The 17,985-nt window shown below is 44.4% G+C and overlaps 1 protein-coding gene across 9 annotated transcripts in view; it reads right to left on the minus strand.

Annotated features, from left to right (window-relative positions):
• LOC143354414 (venom dipeptidyl peptidase 4) overlaps positions 1 to 17,985 on the minus strand; it is a 345,338-nt gene that overhangs the window by 118,075 nt on the left and 209,278 nt on the right. The window lies entirely within an intron of this gene.

The following is a 17,985-nucleotide window of genomic DNA, read 5'->3' on the forward strand; positions in this document are numbered from 1 at the left end:
GTAAATATAAAAGGTTTGAATTTATATTAAAATTATCAAAAGAAGAAATGAATTATTGTGCCGGTCCTTTTTCTTGTAATTGATGCGGGCAATTTTTATTTCGCAGAAAGATCCGCAGTCTGCTTACGATAAAAATGAAAATATTCCTAGGGGGAGGTTTTCGCGCGATTTTTAGAAGCCCCGGCGACGCTTCTAACGGAAGCAAGCAACGCCGATCGTAATCCAGATTAAGTCCCGGCATTTTACGGGGAATACAAGTTCGCGGATGTCGCAGTGTCCCGAGGTGGGTTTGTTTACTTCGAAAGAACCGGGCAAGAAGGCGCTCTCGGTGTCGTAAATAGTGTGTTTAAAGTTCGACGGGGAGCACTTAGCGGGAACGCGCCTCCTACACGTCGGTTCGCGAGGATTTAGCAAGAGGGTACCCGCAGAGAGCGGAAGAGCGAGCGAGAGGGAGAGAGAGAGAGAGAGAGAGAGCTTTCCGGGACCGGCGGAATTATATTGGCGGATATAATTTCGTCGTGGAATACTTTAATTACTGGATACTCTCCGGAACGACTTAATTAGCTGGCTTTCATGCCGCCTCCTTCCTTTCTCTCAGTCGCGGCGCGATCGATGAACGATATTTGTACACGAGCTGCGTGGCTTTAGACGGAAAATTACTCTGCCACGAAAGGGATATCGGTTCTTCGGTTTTACGGGGATGTTATTCGAGATGCTAACTCGTCGACGGAAACACGTTCACAGCACTGGTTTACTTTAACACTAAACCTACCGACACGTCTTGTATACCTGTTTCTACCGGGCGCGGTCAAAATGACCCCAAAATAGTTATTGTTAATATACTTAAACGTAGATAATAGTCAATTTGTTGCTGAATGAATCAGTAGATGAACAACTTCCACGAAATGACAGGAGGTAATATATTATTGCCAGGAACAGCTTTTAATTTAAAAAATTCATTTCTTACAACTTTTGTAACATTTCTAGGTATTAAAAATTTACCTGAATGCGTGTCTGAATGGCCATAAAAGCCACACAAAATAAAAAAAAAAGCGAAACTTATTTAAAAATACAAGAATAAGAGTAACAATAATTTTTGTAACATTGTCACAGCTCGTGGATCCTGATAAAATTTGGTTTACCTAACGATGGTAAAAATTGATTTTCAAGATTAGCGAAAGAATTGTGTCGGTCGCGACCGACGCGGCGCTCAACGTGTTAAAATTTCATTTTAGCAAAATGGCCGGTCCCCGTGCCACATTGTCGGCAAACGGTGGTGTACGTCGTGTATAAAATCGGCGCGGAATTATTCAGGGTTTCCTTGGGAGCGGATTAGCGATTTTTCTGAGTGGTGACGCGAAAATCTCGGAGTCGCTAGAGAGAATGAGAGAGGTGGGGCGTGGGGAGGGGGTTATTGACAGAGCGGTTAAAGAAAGTCGCGAGCAGTGAAATCCGGCGTTGATCGAAATCTTGGGAGGGTCGTCGCGAGGCGAGCTCCTCTCTGAATGGGCTCCTGGAATATCTTGAGCAACGCCGAGCAAAATTACGCATGAATTATTCGGGAAGTTTGTTCAGCCGTGCGCGAACCGTGGGGGAGGGGTGAGGGTAGCTAGGTGACGGTGACACGCGGGGGTGGTTCTTATCAGAACTTCTCTAGGCTGTACTGTCCACGCTGGCGAACTTATCAGCGGACATTGCGCGTGCGTGAGGTGCGGGCCGGAAAGTTCGCGGAAATTGTTAGCTTGTCCCGGAAACTCGTTCTCGATTGACACGCACAATGCAGAGCACAATTTCTTCGACGCGTTGACTGCCGTATCTCATAAATGTCACGATAAATCAGGAAAACTGCGCACCTTTATGCAGAGGAAAAATTGTTGGCACCGGTTGCAAGAAACAGTAACCGTGCAGACTTTCCTTTTCTGCTTTAACAATCTTAGTGCGGTAAAGTCTTGATCTAAGCCGAACGGAGCTACACGATCTTAGCCAGTTCCCCCTCTACTGGGGGGGGGGGCACACCTCGCTGGGAGCCAAGAGGTTCGTGCGGCCTCGGTCGCCGAGCAGTGTAAAGTGTAAACATGCCACGTAATCCGGTCGGGTATGTCGGTGTGAACCACTACCAATCTAATTACAAAACTTCTTTATTCTTTATTATTTTTTTATGGGACTTTCGCCAACTTATTTGTGGCATTTTTCTGATGAAAATGACACCAAACACGATATAATTTCAACTGTATTTAGTGGTGGCGCGTTTGTGTGTTTAATTACAAGAAAATAGTAGCCCTACACGATCTATGTCACAGCACGGACCCGAAGACGATATATCCTCAAATTCTTCTAGTGTTTCTATTGTTTTAAATTGCACCAACTCGTTTTTGTCATGAATGCATATAATCCACGGGGTTAGGTATACTATTGAGTACCCTAATTCGTGCGAGGAGTTTATTAGCTCAGGTCTCTTTGAGCCCAAGTTCTCGGAATCGAGGTTACATTTACATGTCGGGATGGTTCAACTCGAAATATTAGATTCGACGCGCGCTCGATCGTAATTTATTTAACTCGCGATACGCTTCTGTTACACGGAAGGACGCATCTCATTTTTATTGAAACAATTACGGAAAACAGGAAATTAAACGCGAGAATAACGCGGCGGCCTTAAAACTCGATAGCGAATCGCGGACGGAATAACAAAGCTTCCAGCGGAATTCATTAAATTTAATATTTAATCGTACCACCTTCGCGTTCGGCTGGCAACAGCATGTTTGAGGCGTGCACATTTGTCGGGTGCTATGATTCAACGAAAAGTGAAACAGTGTCAGCAAGCATGTGTTATAATAGGATCGACGATATCCTTAATTTTCTTCGATGCTAATTACCGTATACAATTGAGAATTTTCATCGATAAATCTCTTTCTCTATTCCTGCGGAAGTTTAACAATGTGCATTACGGGTGGTCCGCGCGCGGACTGTACAGTTTTCGAGTGTTATTTATGTTCTATTCAACTGTTCGTATAAGTTGTTTCAATGTTAGTTGTATTTGTGTTTCAACTGGTGCTGGTACGTGGGTTGGTAGTGGTGGAAATGGTTAATAAATGGCTGCGCAGACAGAGGGTACCTCTGCAGTGGTATTTCCAAATTGTTTGCGAACTATAGGACATCTGTCTTTCACTGAAAATATTAAATTCGGAGAGCTAGTCGTACGACTTTAAAAAATTAACGAAAACGTGTCTCTTTATGTTCAGACTAATTTTCCAGCTGTTAACAGAAACTATTCCGCCGTCCTTTCTCTCGCAAAATGGCCTCTGAATATTAAAAAATGAGCTCGCCTGCTCTTCAGCAAAAAGAATTTAACGCTATCTTTATTTTAATCGCGCCAGAGGAATTTTCTAGCTGTTCCATTGAAATGCTCGCTTATTATTATCCTTGCAAAATGGTTCATGAATATTTTTAAATTATTCGACGTCGGATCTGTTCTTTACTGTCGAATAAATTTTGATGAATACAAAATGAAAACCGTGCTTCTGTGAGCACACAGAATCTTTTTGCAACTAAAGCAAGATTCTTTCTTTATTTTTATCAAATAAAAGAATATTTTGAGGTAGTGGTCTGCTACTTGTTAACGAATAATCTATTACGCTACTTTCAGTGTCTGTTTCAATTTTCCTACAAGGAATCTTTCGTTCTTGTTTGTACAAATAAGGCTGGTGAAAGTAAGAACCTGTATAAAAATTCGCAGTGTAATAGCAAACAGCATTTCGCAAACTGAATTAGCTTGCACAGCTGACGAAAAATCCCAGTTTTAGGGTGTCTCGATGCCGCATTAGGGGATTTCCATGGCCCCAACGAAATAATCTTTTACAGTCCGGGCCGTGTTTCCTGTTCGTTGTAATTTTTACAGCGCGGCGCGGAGACCCGGGAAAACAAATGGCAAAATATGTTTCATAGTTACAAGGTCCCGGTGCGCTTTACATTCGCAATAGGTTGCAACAGTGAATCTTGAGGAACAATTTTTCCCAGTGGCGCGAACTCGCGAACCGTGTGGAAACCGTTTCGAAATTCATCCCCCACCCCCGCGCAACCCCGGCTGCACGGAAAACAGCGGAAAACTAAAAGGACCGATGGGACGATACGGTTTCATCATAAAAGTTTTACGGAACCGTAAAAATTTGACAAAAATTTCGAGCTCTCGAAGTGGCCCGCAGCCACGGCCGCGATTTTTGGCCGAGATAGCAAACCGCGCGCGCGAAACTAACCTAATAGAGACACTAATTTTCTGGTTCATTTCGGATGAATGGAAAGAGGAAACTCCGGCGGTTGCTCGCTCTTTATTAGCTGCTTCTTTTTCCCTCGCGAGGTACCCCGGCCGAGGGTTGTCCGTTTTTTCAAAATTTGGAGAAGGATTTAATTCTATACAAAGTTTTTGAACACGCGACCCTGTATAGATTTAATTAGAGCTTGAGACTTCTTCTTCATTAGGGGCGCCAAGCTGAAAGAAGCGTGCAGAGGTGCAGGGATAAAATATACTCCATTTAACTTTAGTTTAATCCATATTTTTACCGGGAATTCGTACGACGACTTGGAAAAAGGATTTACCTCGGAACAAAGTTTCTGAACATTCGACACTGTAAATATTTAATTAGAGTTTGAAACTTCCTCTTCATTAGGGACGTTCTGCTAAAGTAAGCTTTTAATATATACATACTTTGCTCAATTCTGTTTTTAGAATTTTTTCGCTAGACATGCAAACGAGGACTTCGTTAAATTATTAAATGTACAGCGCTTGAAGTATTTGCTAGAACAGTTTACAGCTACGTGTGTTTAAATTCGAAGCGCGAAACTAAAACAAGATTCAAGAGATTAAGACATAAAATGTATTTCAGTAAATTTTACCTCGAGGACGTTTAAATATGTTCATAGGAATTTGAAGCTTGTACATTGAAGTGAACAACTTCGCCGATGTTTGATTTAATATAAATACGGACTGGTAAATTAATGAGGATACATTTACGCTGGAAAATTCTTTGTGAAGAACACGCTGACGGAAGTGTATGTTTAACCTGGACTGATTCAAATTGGCGCTCGTAAAGCAGAGATGGCTCGATTTCCTTATTCCCATTAAGTGGTAGTAAAATCGGGTTTCTCGTATGCAACGTAATGATGAACCACGAGATAGCATTATGGCTGAACAATATACACGTATGCAATAGCACGTGTTTGACAAGATCGTAATAATTCAGACCGAATATAACAATGGAGGAGCAGTTGCGGCTGTGCCTAAGCATTTAATAGCCCCATTAGAGTTTATTAGCAGTCCGATATCCATCGTATTGCACCTCTCGATAAGCAACGAAGATAATTATGCACGGGGTGCAACGCTCGAACTCGGGAAACTGCTGTGCTGCTGTCTCCTTGCACTAATGACCGGCCCATAACGTTCTTTTTTACTAAAAATTAACTGTCCATTACCCTTCTCTTCGACGAGAATCATTAATTCACTAGTTTGCCACTTGGAACGAGCAATTTCCAAATTGTTCTTCATTGTACTATGCACTTCTATGCACTTTTAGATTGCATTTTATTTATTGTTCCGCAAATTAGTAAATTAAATGAGCGATGTTGCCAATCAATTTTCTGGATTATCGTAACTTTGAAGTGTACGTACAAAATGGGCGATCTTACCGAAAATAGAATGAACTATCTAAAAAGTTGTTTAAATAAAGGATCAGAATGAAACCTGGAATTCAGTCAGCAATAATCACAGCTTTGAAAAGCATATATGTATAAAAAACGATTCGAGCAAATTTAATAACCAACGTTTCCAATCAATTGTATAGTGAAATAATTGAATCAGTCAAAGTTATCACAACTTTAAAGTGTACCCGACTGAAGCGAACTCGACAGCCCCAATTAATTTTTCAAAATTAAAACACGGAATAAAATCGCTACCGTTTCGAAAGCACCCCTCGACTTTCGAAGATACCGAAGGCGACCGATCGTAAAAATTCGGCGAAATCGATCGCGAGCTATTTTAATTCTCGTTGGTCGGCAAGGTGGAACGAACGCACGAGAGTTCTATTCGTCGTCCTAGAAAAGGGATGTCCCGCGGCGCAGCAGGACGTAAATACCAGGGCGTTCGAAGAGGGGTTGGAGTGGGCTGTGCTGGCAGGGGTTGGCATATTTCGCGGATGTCAGGCCCTAGGCGGACCTTGTAGAGGGTAAATTTTCGTTCGAGGAGTACCGGAAGAGGAAAAGTCGCCAGAGGAGAGGAACGCCGGACGAAGAAAAGGCACGAGGAAGAGAAACAGAGTTCTCTCTCTCTCTCTCTCTCTCTCTCTCTCTTAGAGCTAGCAAAAAAAGGAAAATAGAGGGATGAGAGAGAGAGAGAGAGAGAGAGAGAGAGAGAGAGAGAGAGAGAGAGAGAGAGAGAGAGAGAGAAAGAGAAAGAGGATACAGGACCTGAGTTGGAGGTCTGCAAACACAAAAGAAAAGGGACGAAAAAGAGCGAGCCGGAGGTTGGGGGTTGGAATGGGGTGGCGCACAAAGACTCTGCGTTGCGCAGCTCGCTGGACGTGACGAGGGAGAGAAATATCCCGAGGGTGAAATTCACCGTGGGACAGACTAAAGGGGGTTGGGGGGTGAGCCAGGGGGTCGAAGGTGAGCGTCGCGAAGAAGAAAATCTCGTGGACGGCGAATTCCCTTTACGTTCGGCTAATTATTTATCCCCGGGTCGGCCCCCGGTGTCGCCGGAATTATTTATCCCGCAAGTCGATCCGCTCTTCGAGGGTTGCGGCTCGAGGGTGGTTTTCGCCGAGCTCCGAACACGGATGAGTACTCCCGCCGCGTATCATCCCTTAGCAGACCGAGAGGCCACCCGACACACTCTTTTAGTGCTGGAACACTGATATCGACGTCTAAACGCCTCGAAGCTTTTTCCCGGTGATCCCGAGCCTAATTCGACCTACGACATACCTTTTTCTGGACCTTGGTAAGTCCGAGGGATTCTGGGGTCGCTTTTGCACTTTGATTGAGGGTTGAGGGTTTTATATATAGCGGGCAAGGTAATTTTAGAAATGGTGCGAAATGGTCGCGGAAAATGATTTTTAGTGGCTACCTTCGGTTCGTATCAGACATATTTTCGGTAGGGCTGCTTCTGAGGGTCACTTTAGCAAGACTTCACCTTGTAAGAAATTTGTAGACAATTAGATACAGTATATGCTACAATTCCATGACTGAATGAACTGTATTAAATGACTGTATAATACATTTCCTAGTGGTAACCTTCGTTTCATCTTTCTGAAGAAATTATCGATGCTAGGGCTGCTTTAAAGGGCCAGTAATAAAGATCATTCGTAATACGAAGTTGTTGGATAATAGAGTATATGTTATAATTACGTAAATATATAAACCGTATAAGATGTCTGTGTGAAAGATTTCCCACTAGTAACCTGTTTTTCATCTGCCCTTTAAAATTATTATTGCTACGGCTGCTTCGGAGGGTCACTTATCAAGATAAAGTCTAGCATAAAATTCCTAGAGTATCCTAGAAAATATTTCACCCTCCGAAATCGGGAATATTTGAACATATAATATAATTCGTCAGGTTTGGACCTCCGACTGCGATGCCCGGGTCTATTTTGACCCGTAGTATAAAAGTTGTCCTACAGTTACCCAATTTAGGACGATTCTATGAAACACATGTGTGATACATTAGTGATAACGAAGAGATTAATGGGTTCGCAAGAAGAACCTTCAAAAATGTGTTTAAACAATTTATAAATAAAGCTGTAAACGGTCCAACACATCGTAGATTGTACAGTTCTAAAAAGGGCCCGTTGTCTGAGGGTTAATTAAGAATGCCAGGTCTCTCGCAGCGTTATCGTCTTCGTCTGCCTCGTCTCTGCACTCTCCAAAACGATCAACGAGAATAATAGCTTCTAAATTGGTCCTCAGCATCCAGAACAAGCAGTCGGCGAGTCGAGTCACGAATTCGAAGTTGCAGACGGGTTTTCCCGGCCCTCAAAGGTGCCTTTTCAGCCCGGCAAGTTACAGGAACAGCTTTTGAGCGTGAAAAGACACCTGTTCGGCTGGCGCGAAGATAAATGAACGGCGAACCGGGCGACGCCGATCTTTCGACGAACGTTCCCCGGCGTCCAATTCGATTTCCCCCGTCGTATAATTGTAAATCTGTTTCGCAAAATTCTGAAATTATTCCCGTTTCAAATCGTTAGCCCAGAAATCGCATAATAATTCCCGCCGCGGCGCGCCGTTCCCGCCGGTGCCGGGACTTCCGGTGCTGCCGTATTTCCGGGTCACGATTCCGGGACTGGGCGAGACCGTCCACGGGAAAATATTCGTAATGCACGCGTTTCTGCTCGTAACTTTCGTCCCGGTTGATTAATGAAATGGAAACTTCGACGTTTCGAGGCTCTAGGAACGATTGGGAAATTATCTCCCCGCTCCGAAACTTCGGAACTTCGCTCCCGGTTCAAAAAAAGGCTTCGCGCGTTTCTGTAGATTTTGTCGGGAGTGAAAAATAATATCCCGTTAATATTCCACGAGGTGAAGCCTGGTGTACTCGAGTTTGTTCGTTGGGCAGAAAATAAATAACGGAGTAGCGGAAGTTTACAATGGTAGGATGATTGAAAGAACTTACTCGTAGTTAGTTCTGTGAATGGTTTTACTAATGAAAACCGTCCGCAGGAAAATAAACCTCGTCCAATCTCCTCCTACAGTATTTTCCGTCTTCAATGAAAGCAGGAGCTATCATCTGTTCCAGTTACGAGCCCCGGCTTGTACGCAAAGGTTTGCCTGACAAGCCAACAGACAGATCAAACACTATTCTAAATCCTGTCCACTGTGACAATATTTCCCTTCCCACAGTTCCTCCGCTGTCTCGCAGAAAATATTAACCTTCATCAACCGAGGCAACCTCCGACGTGCTGCGAACGTTTACTTTGCACGGCGAAGTCGAATGCAACTAAAAACGCTTCCTCCACGACAAAATACAGTGTTTACTCTATATATGACCCAAACTGCTAGCCGATAAAAGTCGCAGAACTATCCCCACTGCCGCGGGGTATACCCCGTGCGGGGACCGAAAGCTCGAGAGGTCGCCGAGGAGTGTAACGTAATACGGGTCGGGTATATCGATGTGAGACCAGGACACCACCACTAATCCAAAAACAAAATTTCTTTATTTCTCGTTATTTTTTTTATGGGACTTTCACAAATATATTTGTGGAATTTTTCTGATTAAAATGATACCGAACACGATATAATTCGGATCATATTTACTTGTGTTGGTGAAAGTCCCATTAAAAAAATATAATGAAGAATAAAGAAGTTCTTTTATTGGATTAGTAGGGGTCACATCGATATTCGCGACCCGTACTATATTACACTCCTCGTCGACCGAGGCCACTCGAGCTTCGGTGTCCTTTTCTACGTTCGGCAGTGTATCAAAGAATAGTAGTACCTCCAGGTCGATATATGTCCCTGGCTAGACCCGTGTTTTGGACATATATCGAGTACACACTGTAATCCCTCGAACTATTTACTGGTATTATTACTAGACTGCAGACTTTCACGCAAAATAAATATTGTCTGCATTCACGACACATACAGGAATCACTTGGTCTTGGTCTGGGTCTATCTTGACCCAGAGTATCAAAATAGCGAAACGAATAGCTGTTCCATTTGGGACAGCAGAAAGACTGATGTTTCTACGAGAAATATGTTTAAAAAAATTGATAAATAAAACTGTGAATGGTGCTAAACATAATCGATCATACAGTTGTAAAAGAGGTCCGCTGTTCGACGGATATTAATAAATAATAAATTGACTACATAATAAATTGACTTGATAGTAATGTACTGACACTGTTCCGCCCAATTTTGTCATAAATACATAAAATCTGACCTCTGATTATCATTATCGTTCCCGGTCGCTTTTTCCCAGCGTGAAGGAAGTACTTTGAAAAATTGTTTGAAAGAGACCGTACTCGCCGAAAGATAGTCGCATAAACACGCCGAGGGCGCAAACAACGTTGACGTTAGCAATCGCGTGGAAGTGGCCCATAGCCGGAAGTGAAATAGTTGCAGCCGTAAATGCGATTCGTGTGTGGCGGATGTGGATGCACGGGTCGGTGGAAATTGAGAAAACGCGCACGAAGAAAAAGGAGAAGGACGGTTCGCAACGCGGCCGGCTGATCATCTGTTTTTCGCGTAATTCTGTTTAAACAAACTTGTAAAAGGCGGAGGAATTCAGGCCTTGGGGGGGGGGGGGATAGCGAAGGTTCTCTGATTGATTCGCGTGCATTCCTGCACGGAACACCGTAGATTTCCACAACAGTCCCGCGCACCCAGCCGGATAAAATAACGCGGCGCGGATTCCGGCACGCGCCGCTTGTATTAGACGCTCGGAGAAAAAAAAAAGGTAGTGCAGCTATTTCCGTCGGGGAAAGGCATCTTCAACGGTATGGGACAAGAACAGCCCAGATGATTTGAGGTTTTCTCCGTCGTTTAAAATTACTACCGCGACTTTATAGGCTCCACGGTTCACCATTAGTGCACAAACGTACGGTTAAGAGCATTAAAAGTACAGAAAATGTATCATAAAAGCCGCAAGAGCATGAAAATTGAGACTTTGGTTAGTTCGGATCATAGTGTGCGCACGAGTGACTCAATATACTCAATATAGTGTTTTCTCGATATATGTCGCCGAGGCCTGGATGATAAACGTCGCGGAGTTATCCCCACTACCGCGGGGTTTACCCCGTGAGGGGCTTCGAAGCTCGAGAGGCCTCGGACGCCGAAGAGTGTAAACATAACACCGTGTTGTTGACATATATCAGGAGTTCATTGTGTACTGTTTTCTCGATATATGTCACTCCTCGACGACCGAGTCCACAGAATATTCTGATAGGCGAAACGCATTAGAAGAAAAATTAATCTAAGCTCAGCGTGCGTATCTGTTTGTACATTATAAAAGCTCCAGTGCGCGAGACGCATCCATGAATTAATAAATAACAGACCCCTTAAAATTGTCGAACGGTTTCCTCGATGCTCGGAAGAGAGTTGAAGGGTTGCAGGATGGCTTCGTTATAGTTTTGCCGAAAGGAACAAACACGCGAAATTCGTGTCAGGCGGAAGAACTGCCGACTGGCATTTTAGACCTCTCGAATGGCCCGCCCAGTGTCGAGCTTATAAATTCGACCGGTAGAAATGGGAACACAATCGCGAGACCTGAGGATTGTGCGCAGCAGGGGAATTTAGGGGTTGTGTAACACGGCCTCGAGAGTTTTTAATGAAACACCTCCGCCATAGAATTTTTAACGAACCACCGTCGCCATTCTCCGGGCTTAAAAAAGTTGTCCTCCGCCGAGAAGTTTCTTAACAACAACGCCCGCCACTGTTCCCTCGAAAAAGAGCGACTACAGCTCGCCGACTTCTTGAGCATGATCATTGCGGTCCCGGTCCTGGTCCCGGTCCTGCTCGGATGAACCGTAATTCTTCGAGTTAATGCGCTTGACAAAACATCACCGCGGTACTTCCCTCGCGGAATTACTGGATACGTACACAATTATTTCAGCCGGCACCGCGGGACGGCGTTTTCAAACTTTCCTTTCAAAATGTCTTTTCCGAACATGAGTCGCCTCTTCATAAATTCTGAATAATTATTCGTACCAAATTTTAAACGTAAATAATCGTCCTAAGAAACGCCTTGATTCGATCACCGGAAACCCCGCCGGGCGACTTCGACCATTTCGAGCGACCGGAAGTCCTCAGGAGTGTCCTCGGCCACGGCACGTCCGAGGAAATAGTTCTAAGCACGTGATCAGTGGAATCATTCTTTACCGAAGGCATTAACCTGTGAAACGGAGTGATGCTAGTTCAAGAAACCGAGTACTACCGGGTACACAGGCGGGAAGCCAGCGTTGAGCTCGATGCAAACAACGTCGTCGCGGCGCTGAAAATCGCTTTAAGTTTAATAACAGCGGCGCTAGTGTCGCGTCCAAGCGTCGACTTTTTAATTAAGAATGGTCGCCGAAAGTGCTGAAGACTTTCCGCTCGGCGACGTCGTAAAATACGCGGTGAAGGTGTACTACTGGGGTGCACGGCGAGGGGGTGGGACGGGGGCGGGGGTGTAAAGGGAAACGAGAGAGCCAGTGTGCCCGACACCGACCACAAAACTTTTTCCTTTCGAGATATTCCGTCGTTAGCCCCTTGGGCGAACTGGGTCGAACCGTAATGGAGACGTAATGCCCGAGTAAAACAGCTTTTACTCGACCCGCAGGATTTTCATTTGACCATACTTCGCCCGTCCTCTGTTAGTCTATGACAAATTGATTTCGAGTGTTTCTACCATAATGCGCTCGATCGCCGTTCATACCAATCATATTGGTTTTCCCATCTTTCGCAGGCGAAGCGAAACACAATTAAAACGGTCGAGTTTTATATTTGTGTAACTTCGGAAACATCGCGGAATGAAACATACCGTATAGAAAAATCGAATAAATATAGAAGAACCGGAATAACTGGAATCCGTACGAGCCCGGCCGGGCTTTCGGTCTATGCAATGTTTATAGAACTGCGGGAGTGCAACGGAATAAAATGTATTTCTAAACTAAATAAATAAAGAAACGACGAAATAACTGAATTCCGCACGGAAACGGAATTACCGATTATTTTTCCGGTGTTTTGGCCGGCATTTCGAAAAATATAATACAATATTCACTGTACAAACATTTTCTCTTTAATAATCATTCTCTAAATAATCATTGAAAAATATTTATAAAATTCGAGTGATTATTTTAAGTTTTAGAATTTATTTGACTTTATTGAAGAAAAAACCATAAAGAGAGTCATTTTGAAAGCCACTAGAATATAGCATCGGTCATTCTAACCTCGGTGCAGTTTGCTTCGAATAGTACAATTTATCAGCGAAGATTCCCTAATGAATATTTCAAATGTTTCTCGCCAGATGAATATTCGAACAATTTCTCTCGGACATGATTTTGCAAAAGGATCGCCATTAATGGTAAAATACTTGATGAAATAGTTCCCTCACACCCTTCACTCCCCACCCCGTAGCCTAAAGAATTTTCCACGGTGAGCACCGAATTACTATACTCAATTTTCTTCGCAGACATCGAATTCCGATTGGGCGGTGTAAAACGGGGGGATTGTATTTGCGCCGTGGAAAGTCCGCATGTAAATTGATGCGATACACGAGGCCGGACAGTCATCGGAATGATTTCGGCAGAGCGATTACAATGCCGGCGAACAGAACTGTCGGTCAATCAGAGGAGTCATTAATCGCGTGCGCAAAAACGGAAACAAGGTAATTGGAGGCCGCGTGGCCGGCGCGTTTCTATCGGCGCTCGAATTTCGAGGTTGCGATTAATAATCATTCGACGGTCATCGATCATTCGAGCGCCGTCGGAGCTGTTCCTCGAATTAGCTAGGTCATTATTAATTGACAGATTCGCCGGTTCCACAGTGATTTGTCTTCCCGGGGGGAGGGGGGCGAAAAAGCATCGAACGAAATTTCACCGATTATTTTCGCAGGGGGACAACGAGATTCCCGAAATGCAATTTTCTGATCGCGGAACACGCCCGAGCCCGAGCGATCGAAATTTCTTTTGCGGCCCGTGTCGGCCGCGGGTGAAACGTTTTCGAAAAATTTACGGGAGACCGCGTGAAAAAAAAAAGAGGTGTGAGCGGCGCGATACGCGTGCTCGCGTTTGCCCCGGTATTCCGGCCGAGCTGCTGAGACTGAATTCGAAACGGGAAATCTCTGTCCTTAAAATAATTATCCGGGCTCGGCACGCTTTCCACCGTGAATTTTCCACTTTCGAGCATCGACGGAATGAATGAAATATTTTCCTTGCTCCCGGCGAGCCAGATTACATCCGGGCCGCTCGCAAACAAACCTCATATATTGTGCGAAACGCTTTTACATCGGGTTAAAAGTTTCAACTAGTAATATTACAGCCGGCTAAGCTGTGGAAAAATTTCTGTACGCTGATCGGATGCCGCCATTACCCTCTACTCTTACATTTTCTTTAATAATCGGTTCGGAGAACATTTTGGAAAAATTAATTATTCGGAAATTCGGATGAAAAAATTTTATTGCATATTTGACCGTACCCTGTATAATTGATTAATTATACGTTCCGCAGGGCGAGAATTGATCCATTTACTATTTTTACATATTTTTGTAAAACGATTGAACTCTTTCTGTCTGCGTTGCGAGATTGATTTCTTCAACAATTGATCTTAAATGATAGATAATTTGTGGTTTTAAACTGAAATACAAACATGGGTGAAACATTCTAAGCTCTATCCCTGAGGGGCGGTTAACAAATCTTTTATATTAAACTGTAACCGCCCAATATGACATAGAAAGTTAAAAATCGAAGGTTTTTAATTTTCTTTTAAATAATCATTTCAGACGAAGTTATACTATAGTGGTTCTGAAAACCTGTTGAATTACGAATGAAATTTCCTTTGAGCAATTTATCGAGAAAATCCAAACTCTCGATCTTCGGTTTAAACAAAAAATCAGAAAATTGCCGATGAATGAAACGCGGACTTTTCTAAAAGGATTTACAAAAATTTGTTCACCGACTGAAACAGTAACGGACTGGAGGACCGAAGCAACGAATAGTTGTGGCGTTAATTGGAAATTAGCGGAGCGAGAGAGCATCAGATCGGCGATCCGAGGGATTCAGAATCGGGCGCGTTCGAACGTCAAAGTTTCCAGTGTATTAGCTAATGATTTAATAACGGGTGCAATCGGCGTACGGTAATGCAGTTAGAAAATGTCGGCGGATTAGATCGGAAGTTTGTCGAGCGTCAAGAGGGCCGTCGCGTCGCGATGGCTGCTAGGACTTCCGGTCTGTCGCAATCAAAATGGGAAACAGATACGCGTCACGGGGAATATTCATGTTCCAAACTATTGTCGGGATAAGGGTCGTCGCGGGGAGTTGAGACTGCGGCACGCTGAATTGGACCGTGGTACTACAATGTTGCACGCCGGTGTATCGGGGGTTGAATGAACCCGTTGGCTCGAACAATGCGCCGGTTGCGCTGACGTTGACGCTGACTACGAAGACATTTTGCGAGCGTTTTGGCCGCCGACACACGGGCGCGCGCGTACACACTGCAAAAAGTTTTTCGCGCGAGGCGTTTAATGGCGACAAAGACTGTAAATTCGCGCTGGGTGCCTGGTGGTCGCAATTAGTTCCACCTGTCGAGTCACTTTGAATCTCTGTTCATCAAGAAGACACATTGGAGAGAGCCCCTATCCTCTCTCCCCCTCTCTCTATCTCTCTCTGTTGGCATGCACCACCTCCGCGGGCTGAACACGGGATCACGGTTCCACGGTTCTTGACGCGGAGTTAGGCAAGTTTCGTTTCGATGCCGCGATGAAATTTATGTTTAATGCTCGCTGACTCCTCTTTGATCACATCCCGGCCGTTGTGCAACTTCGTTTCGCGTTCACCTGTGTCGCGCCGCGTTACCTTCCCTTTGCTATCCTCGATCCAGCCGCGCAGCCGTCGCGGATTCGTCGCTATTATACAGAACGAACCAATTTGCCGAACTTAATTGCCACCTTTCCCGGAGACTACGCTCGCTGCGAGCGCGAACATCCGTTCAACGAGAGCTCGCGGATGCCGAATGCCGCGGAAATTGTTTTAGGATCTTAGCGAGTGGCTGCGGAGCCGGCGTACCGTTCCCTGGGAGATTCGAGTGGACTGGGATAGAATGCGTCGCTCCCAGAAACCCGGTGGAAAGCGGGGAACGAAACTCTAAAGTTTCGCACAAATATGTTCTTCGGTAAACCTTTCCGGTCTCATAACTGTTTTCTCAGAACGGAGAAGTTGACAGTCGGAAAACTTGTGTCAGAACTAATTGAACATTTTTAACTATTTCTGTTAACAGATAGAAATAATAAATGTGTTGATAAACGAGCTATGTTGTACTCTATGGCTCGGTGTCACTGGGGACTAAAGGGTTTCTTGCAAAAAGTCATAAAATGTGTGAATATGTCAAATTAATACGGTTTTACTCAAAGACGAAGTCCTTTCTAGTGTGCGCAACTGTGCCAGTAAAAATCGCCCTTTTAAAATGTCCTAATGATATTTCGAGTTGTAAACTCGTGAATATCTAAAAGATTTAATATAAAAATCTTCAATTTAGCTCTCTTGGCTATAAAACCCCTTTTCCACAATAATTGATAATTTAAACACAACCCCGCCAATTAGCAGAAGTGACTCGTAATCGCCCCAGCGCTACAGTATCCGCGGAAAAAAATGGTTGCGCAAGATTTGATTGGCTGCAGCCACTCGGGGGTCAAAGAGCCCGAGTAATCGTCGCATAGCCTCGCCGCGCTAACTGTCCCACTAAAAGGCGACGATAATCGCCGACCGTAACAGCATTTGACCTATCGAATGAGCTATTCACGCGAAGTCAACGCTGCCTTGTCAGCTGACAGCCTATTCGCCAAGATACGAGACTCGTTGGCCGCAGAGCGCGCCACTGTCGGCCGCGACCCTATTCGCTAAGATACGATTCGCTTCCGCTGGATGACGTCCTATTTGCTACATTGCGACTTGTATCCGTTGCGTAACGACCTATTTGCTAAAATACGACTCGGCCCCGTTGCGTGACGACCCATTTCCTCGGGTGCCTCTCGCTTCCGCTCCCTCAAGATCCGTTTATTAATAATCGATAAGCTTCCGCGGGGTTTACAACCCGGCCAGGGAAAAGTACAAATTGGCTGTTCGACGCGCCTCCCCCGCGAGCTCGATATTATTAATGCTGGAAATAATTAATCACGCGTCTCCATCGCCGTGGCACACCCGTCGGGACCGCGTCCCGGCGAACTGACAACGCTGCGTCAAACTGCGGATGATTGTCTTGCGATTGTCACGGATTTCGCGCTCCCAAGCTGTGCCCTTTCCGAATTATTTTGGCAATGTTTCGTAAGGATATTTTCCCGGAAAAATGGAAAAATTTGTTTTCATTCACCCCCAATTACTCAAACTCCTCTTTCTGGAACTGTATACTTCAGCATGGATAAATTCCCATTTGATAAAATAACCCTTTCAACGCAAATTATTACTACCGTAAGATCTTCGTTCGTAACAATAAATTCATAGATTTGTAAGTACTACCTCCGCAAGTGATCAAAAGTTAAGCACTCTAATGGCAGCAATATAGTTTCCCCATTGCTCAGTCGACCAATCAGAAGTCCCCCTCTTTCGATCGGTGAGCAGTGAACCGACACACGAGCCAGAACGTTTGCTATATTATTAGAGCGCTATAAGCCGCCAGTATTAATGCGTCCTTCGACCTCTGACGAAGCTAGATGAAGCCAGCTAGGCGAAACGTTGGACAGATATAATTCCAAGAGGGTACTGCTCACACCGGAGACAATAAATCTTCCAATTCTCTGTGGTTAATACTGCTCGATATCTTCGGGGCGATTATTGATCACGTGATTAACTTGTTGAGCATGTTTACGATGCTGAGATGTTCATGCTTCCGTCGTTGTGGTCGACGTAGCAGCCGAGCGAGATACAACATCGGGAAAAGTCTTTGCATTTATTAAGCAGAACCGAAGACTTTGCATTTATTACGGGAGATTGAAGATTTGCATTTATTAGGCAGATTCGTCCTGTTAAATTTCACTGATTACTGCTCGGTTCGTTGAAGTTTCTAACGCGACGTTCGCGCGCGTTCGCTCGTCTCATAGCTTTTTTTTTACAGGTGAAATTTTTTACACGATGTTTTTAAAACGTTTTATTTGCTTTCACACGGTTTCCAAAGCGTTTTATAGTTTTACACGGGGAGGTGGGAGGGGGGGGGGCGGTTTAAACAGGTTTTGTTTACTTTCGCACGGCACTTTCTCGCGCGTTTTGGTTATTTTTGTGAGGTTTTTAACAGGGTTTTTTTTCCTGTGTGCAAAAGGAGAGTCTG

The sequence above is a fragment of the Halictus rubicundus genome, chromosome 5 (assembly GCF_050948215.1).
Source record: "Halictus rubicundus isolate RS-2024b chromosome 5, iyHalRubi1_principal, whole genome shotgun sequence".
Lineage (NCBI taxonomy): Eukaryota > Metazoa > Arthropoda > Insecta > Hymenoptera > Halictidae > Halictus > Halictus rubicundus.